General features: G+C 36.9%; 1 long non-coding RNA gene across 1 annotated transcript; it reads left to right on the top strand.

The window, feature by feature from the left end:
- The first annotated feature begins 5968 nt into the window (after window positions 1-5968).
- On the top strand, window positions 5969-7408 carry LOC21410834. Its single transcript, XR_002901607.1, has 3 exons — window positions 5969-5992; window positions 6788-6956; window positions 7337-7408. It is a non-coding gene; the product is annotated as an uncharacterized LOC21410834 (long non-coding RNA).

Raw genomic sequence — 7408 nt, 5'->3', positions numbered from 1 at the left:
ACAATTGATGCCTAAAAATTCACCTAAGTTTTCTAAACCACTTTCTAATCCGTCTAATTTTAAGCTAGGATCAAAAATTGTACTTAAACCATATAACAAAGGCAACTTAGACCAATATTTTTTAAATTTTTTTTCCATAGACTGAATAGGAACTCCTAAGATTGGGTCCTCCCTATATTCGTGAAATAAAATACTAATTCTTAAAAGTTCTCCTAAAGCTAAAGGTGATGTTGGGTAGTATGTTTCACTAAGTTTTAGAGTAACTTCATGAAACCTACCTAAAAATTGATACAAAACTTCGGCAATTTGCCCATCAAATGCGTCTATATGTCCTACTCCTAATTTTGCACACATATAGTTTGTTATTGCATCCTTATAAGGGATGCATTGTTGAAGCATAATATAAGTTGAGTTCCATCCTATAGGCATATCTAATGCTAATGTTCTAAGAGGTATATTTAATGCTTGTAAAAACCTAAATGAATCTTCTTGTCTTTGGTTACTACCTTGAATCCATGCAAGACTATCTCTAATTCTTTTAATGTGATTACCCATTTCTTTTAAACCGAATTTAACTATTAAATTGATTACATGACATGCACAATGTTGGTAGAAAATAGTACCGTCACCGAATACACTTAAATCATTTTCAAAGAATTCAATTGCTTTTGTATTGGCACTAGCATTATCTAATGTTATAGCCATTACTTTATCTCTTAATCTAAATTCATCAATTACATTTAAAATTGTGTTATATATTAAATCCGCGCTATGTGATCCTAGAACACATTTAAAACTTAATATTCTCTTATTTAAATCAAATCCTTTAAAGTAATGTCCGGTTACAGCTAAATAATCTTTATTAGCAACGGCAGACCAAATATCTGCCGTTAATGCAACGCACCCGCTAGTTGAGTGTAGAAGGTTTATTAATGCATCTTTTTCTTTTTTTAAATAATTTTAATAAATCTTTCCTAAGAGTAGTTTTTGAAGTGAACTGTGCATTAGGATTGTGTACAATCTTAATATATCGTTGCCAATTAGGATGCTCAGACCACCGGTTGCGCGATCAAAAGATAATTGTGTTTGGCGGAGTTCGAGTCCGCTAGATTGGCTAAGCTTTTGAAGACACTTTTCGGAGTGTCGTCTCAAGTGTGTGGTGCCGTGAATAGTATCACCTTGTAATTTAGATAAACAATATTTACACTGAGCTATATGTCTAGTGTTACCTTCATTATCCACCTCGTCAATTATGTCAAAGTGATCCCAAACTGTCGAGGTATGCATTTCCTCCTGGAGGTTGCAACACTTGCCGACGCAGACGCAGTCGCACTCGCCACCGCTTCTCCACGCCCACTATTGCGACCACGACCTCTAATACGTCCACCATGGCTTGGATTAGTAGATTGCTGCGTAACAAACTCATTAGTGAGAAATTGCCCTTCTTCTACATTGTGTTGGGCATCAACGGGAATACCACTATAACCAAAAGGATCCATTATAAAAAAATAAGATGAATTTGAGAGAGAGAGAGCTTTAGAAAAATTGTGAGAGAGATTGAGAGAGGTTGAGAGAAATTGAAAGAGATTGAGAGAGATTGAGAGAAATTGAGAGAGATTGAGAGGGATTGAGAGAGTTTGAGTGAGAAAAATGTGTGGGGGATGAGGGGTATTTATAGGGAAATTTTAGGGTTAAAAAATGATTTTTTTTTCAAAAAAAAAAACGGGATAAACGGCTATTTTTTGAAATTCGGGCAGTCGGGCAACCTCGGGCAATTTGGGTTTTCAGGTAAAATTCAAAAAACTAGCTGTTTCGGGTAATTCGGGCAGTCGGGCAACTTGGGCAGTTTGGGTTTTCAAGCAAAATTTGGGTAAAAATTCAAAAAACTAGCTGTTTTCGGGTATTCGGGCAATTCGGGCACCTCAGGCAGTTCGGGCAGGCGGGAAAAATTCGGGCAAAATTCAAAAAAATACCCGTTTGAGTGAATTCGGGCAGCGGGTTCGGGCACTTCGGGCACACTGAATTTTCAGGCATTTTTTAGGTCGGGCAATTCGGGCAGTTCAGGCATGGTCAGAAAAATTCAAAAAAATCCCGGCGGACGGCGGTATACGGTGGTTAGATGGCAGTGGGCAAGTGTGGACATGTCAAATTCGGGCTGCCCGAGCCCGAACCCGAAAATCTTGCTTGGGCGGGCAGGAAATGGGCTTCCCCGCCCGAGCCTAAAAAAATTCGGGCAGCCCGCCGACCCGAAGTTCTGGCACTAGTTCAATCCATTGACATCCACTTGTCACATTGTAAATCTAAACTGCTAACTCTGGAGGGGGTTTAAAACATTAAAAACATAATAGTAAAAGTGAGTGGAAGGCCCAATAGGATATAATTTTATAAAATATTGTAAATAATGGTACTCACGGTTTGAAGACATACACCCGGAACCGATCATCCTTTTTAGAAAAAAGAAATACTCACATAGTAATAGTAAAATATCTGTATAGTGAAAATATGCAGAGCCATAACACCACTAAGCAAGAAGTGGACCATACGGATTTCAGGACCTACCCCCAAGGTACGATTCCCATATCCCGATCTCTGAGGCCACTATGCGTTTTATCATTTCTTAAATTTTTCATTTTAAGAAATGATACTCTTTAAAATCTCATTTCCAAAATCATTAGAAACTCAATAACATTATTCATGCTATTCCTTTAAACTCATTTTCTTTAAACATATTTTATTCTAAAACATTTCCATTGGCCAAAATGATTTAAAGTAAGGCTAACAAGTATATGGACAAAAATATCCTACCTCTTGGTAATTTAATCTACAGATAACTTCACGCTATCCAACCGTCTATTCTTGAAGCTCCACGACTCACCCTAAACCTCAACAAATCCATTTGATTCACCTCGATCTGCGTACACAGTACCGTTAGACTTTTCAACGGAGTGGAATTGGTGCAAATGAAGGTCATCGTTGCGTTCAACACGTCGAAATGAGTCAGGATATGGTCTCAGATCTTCGATCGAACGTCGAGAACCTCAAGAACTGAGACTCGCCAGAATCCGGCCATCGGCGGGGGTTGTCGGAGCACATTTCTGCGGCGGACTTGGGTCCTACCCCCCATAAATCGGTCATTCTAAGTTCAATAGTGCAATCAATTTAACCAAATGCGGCCTCTATCTACTCCGATCAAACCCAAAGACGTCGGTAAAATCCAGCGACTTGGTTCTCGATTCTCTAGCAATGGAACCTCAAAATTGGCTGAGGCCTTTTGTTACCCACTTCTTTTTGAGTGTTTTGACACCAAAATCATGACAATCCAATGGTTGGATCATCAGAAGTACCCTTCACCCAAACGGCGGTGACGGCAAGCTCTGATCTCTGGTAAAAGCGGCGGAGAGTTGCTTCTTGCTCTACGTCATCCTCTGAGTCCAATGGCACCAGCAGTGTAAAAAGCGGAGGCCGGAACAGTGCACAATAAAGTGGAGGTGCGGCGGCCAAAATGGTGGCTCCGGCGATGGTGCTCCGGCGATAATCGGCGGGTGAGACGACATGGATTTTGTTCGTCTCGTCAAGCTGAGTCCATAAGGACCAGAATCACTCTGATCGGAGGTCGGATGGCAAAGTTACGACGGCGAGAAGTTTCAGTAGTTTTCAAAAATTTCTCTGGCGAGCTGTTTCTGGCGGAGATGGAGGTCGTGCGGCATGTCAACGAGTCCAGCTCGCCGAGAGCTTTCCGATGGTGTGGGTGGTGTGGCGAAACGACACTGGAATCTCATCGGTGTTAGGTGGCTGGCGTGGAGAGAGAGAGAGAGTGAACGTGAGAAAGAGAGAGAAAGTGTACGTGGGAAAGAGAGAGAAGGAGAGAAAAATGAGTAAAAGAAAGAAAAAGAAAAGGAAAAAGAAAAAAAATAGATTTAGACTTTCTGAGTAAATTTGATAATTAGATTTCAAAGTCTAATTTGAATAGGGTATGGAATGACTCATGATTTAAATTCTGAAAAATTAGTTACCAACACTCAAAACTGTTCGAGGGACAACAATGTCAATTTCAAAACAATCATTTTTAAAGGAGAAACATCCTTTACATGATAATTATAACTGAGAATCTTTCACTAATCTCAAATTAATTAACACTAATCACCAGATTTGATTAATTAATCACAATTAATTTAACCGGATGTTACATGATGTGCAATGGGAGGTTGCTATATGCGGGTCATGACCTGCATTTTCCAATGAGGTTGCAACCCTACCACTTTTGAGGTTTTAGCCATTAAACGTGTTATGGCAACTAGTAAATTTGTCATCAAGTAAATTTAATATTTAATTACTATTGGTTGATATGTTTATTTTTTTCAAATAATAGACATTTGCATATTCAAATTACTTTAAAATTAAAAAAATTTACTTTTACAATTTTTAAAACTTAGGTAATATTTGGTTTATGGGTTCAAAACCATGGTTTATGATTCTGATTTTTGAAATTTAAATTTTTTATGAGAAAAAAACACTGTAACGAACTAAGAACCATGATCCTAAACCAGGTAAAACCCTTGAAACAAACGTCACCTTAATGATTATAATAAAAAGTAAATTTAACATTTAAAATAACAATTATGCAATGGAACGCAAAAAAATTACATGTCAAATATCCATTCACACTTTTTGATATCAAATATACAATTAATATTTAGCATTTACATTAGAGCTGATTTAGGGCTTGTTCTTTTGGATTAAAATTCAAAAAAAGTTTGAACTCGAGTTTGAACTTGAGTTTGTGGCTAAAATCTGAGTTCAAGTTTCCCTTTCAACTCAAGTTCTTATGGCCCGTTTTATTCGCTGATTCGAGTTTTTAATTTGAGGTGAGATGTGATTTTATGTGAGAGCTTTTTACTGTAGTAAAAAAGTTAGATATGACTGTTTATGAGAGTTTTTTTACTGTAGCAAAACTCAAATTCTAAACTCGAATTAGTGAAATGAACAGAACCTTAAGCTCAAACTCAAGTTAATGAACATTATTTTTCTATTTTTAAAAACACCATAACTTTTTCGTTTAATTCCGATTGAAATGATTTTTTTCTATGTGTTCATAATGAAAAGATGAATAAAATCCCATCCATATACCCTATTAAAATTTTTCATCACTATTGAGTTTTTATTAACATACTATGTAAATAGAAATTCATGTTTTAACTTATGCAAATACAAACTCAAATAGATTTTTAATTCAAATCATAACTCAAATGTGTGCATCTAAACACAAACTCAAATAATAACTCAAATTTAATTCAAAATCTATACTCGAATCATCATAACTTAAAAATGTAACCGAACAAATCCTTAATAATGTCAATCCATATCTCCATACTTCAAGTAAAAAAAAAAAAAAGAAAAAAAAGCCCGGTGTTAGATCATTCAATGGAGTTTGACTTTGACCTGGTCACATAGTAAAATCCGTGTTCTCACTCACACATCACAAAAAAACAACCCTACTAAAAGTTACAATAAGTCACAAAAAGCCCTCAGAATTCAGATCTCTTCACCACTCACCAGTCACCACACCACCACCATTGCCATTTGGTTCCAGATTTCCAGTAAAGACAGGCGCGTTCATCGATTGTCAGCCCCACCCGTCGCGCGCTACGCTAGGGGCCTAGGGCCTAGCTAGGCCCAGGCCCAACCCACAGCCCATACTCATCCCTGATCAGATTTCATATCATATCAGATCAGGTCAGATGGCAGAGAGCGACAAAACCCGTTTTGCACATTTTTGGAAAAGATCCGGTGGGCCCTCCCTCACTACAAATTACCTCTTTTAACACCACCTTATTTCTTTTTATTATTACTTTTTCCTTTATTTTATTTGTATTTTTTTTGGGTCTAAAATCTGTTATATAGAGACCCGCGCAAGAGTTCTGCGGACAATAGAGCGAGAAAACGCAGAAGCGACTCTTTAGAGAGGGGGAGAGAGAGAGAGAGAGAGAGAGAGGTAAAGAAATCCACAATTTTCTTTTGTTGGTGTAGTACTGTTTGGTTGCCGAGAATATTTCGGAAAATAATTAGCCACTTAAGTTCCTTATTAGTATTTTGCTTCATTTTGTTTTTCTCTTTTAAGTTTTATTGAAAGATTCAGCATTTGCTCTGGAATAACATGTAGGTTTCGTGGGAAAAATAGCTTCACATGCTGATTTCCTGAAATGCTTTGGGTAATGCTTTATGCTACTCTGAGCTGCGTTGCAAAAAAGAAAAAAAAATGGAATTTTATTCTCATTGTTACTATGGTTTTAAGTTTTTGTGGTTTGCTAAGGTAATTTCATTGTTGCTTGATTTATATTTAGTGTTCTTTTGGTATTTGTGCGTTATTATGCAGATTAACGGCTGATTTTTGGCTGTGATGGTAATATGTGAGTTTCTTATTCCTCAAGTTGTTTGCTTGAAGTTTTTTGGTCCAATATTTCTTGATGTTTGTACGGAAGGCAGAGATTTGAAACAAAGCAGGAAATTTTCTCCCTTGTGTTGCTGAGTAAAAAGGGTGATTGACAGGAAAATTTTTGTATTTTTGGGTGATAAGTAAGAGAAATATCTCAGGGTTTGAAATGATATTTCATTGGACCAAAAAACTGCTCCTGTTTTTTTTGTTATATTGATGAGTTTTTCCAATGACTGTTGTATGGAGGCTAAATTGTTAAGTTGGCAGAGTGTTCATTGGTCTTAGTTTATACAGTTTTGGGTATTTTGTAAATTACGTGCAAAAGTCAAACTAATTGTGGTTAGAATTTTTTAGGCAATCTCTATTTTATCTGGCATGGGATTGGAGGAAAGATTTGCAGAGCTACACGTCGATAAAGAAAAAGCTCCAGAGACATGGAGTATTTGCAAGCATGCCTTTTGTGATCTGACATGTATTTCTCCACTGGTGTTTTTGTACCTCCTGAAAGGATGTTATATTCATGGTATGAGTTTCCTTTCTCCACTGTAAATCTTAATCTGTTCAAACATGTGCTCTTGTGATGGGGAATAATAAATTGTTACCTAGCTATGGATTGCATTAGATATCAATCTGCAAAAATCCACAAACACGTGTATTTTCATGCAAGTGTCTTTAGATGTAAAAGAAGAAAAGTGCTAATGGACTTTCCAGTTCAGAGTTTGATTCTTAAGCTAGCTGGTTATATACTATCGTGTGTACTACTTACTAGGTGTACCATGTGATGTTCATCCATTCAATGGCTAATCTTTGCCTAATATCACTGAGCTTCTGGGTAAATTTTTGGTAGAAAAACTTTTCTACATGTTGTTAATTTTTATTTTTTTCATGTAAAATGTTAAATAGGGACATGTAAGGCGACCAAGAAGTTCCGAGCTCTTCAACAACAGGTCCATCTAGTATTACACAATAGCCCGC

Source organism: Morus notabilis, unplaced genomic scaffold (assembly GCF_000414095.1).
Source record: "Morus notabilis unplaced genomic scaffold, ASM41409v2 Scaffold1161, whole genome shotgun sequence".
Lineage (NCBI taxonomy): Eukaryota > Viridiplantae > Streptophyta > Magnoliopsida > Rosales > Moraceae > Morus > Morus notabilis.
Note: the sequence above shows the minus strand (reverse complement) of the source record. Positions and strands in the feature narration are given on the sequence as shown.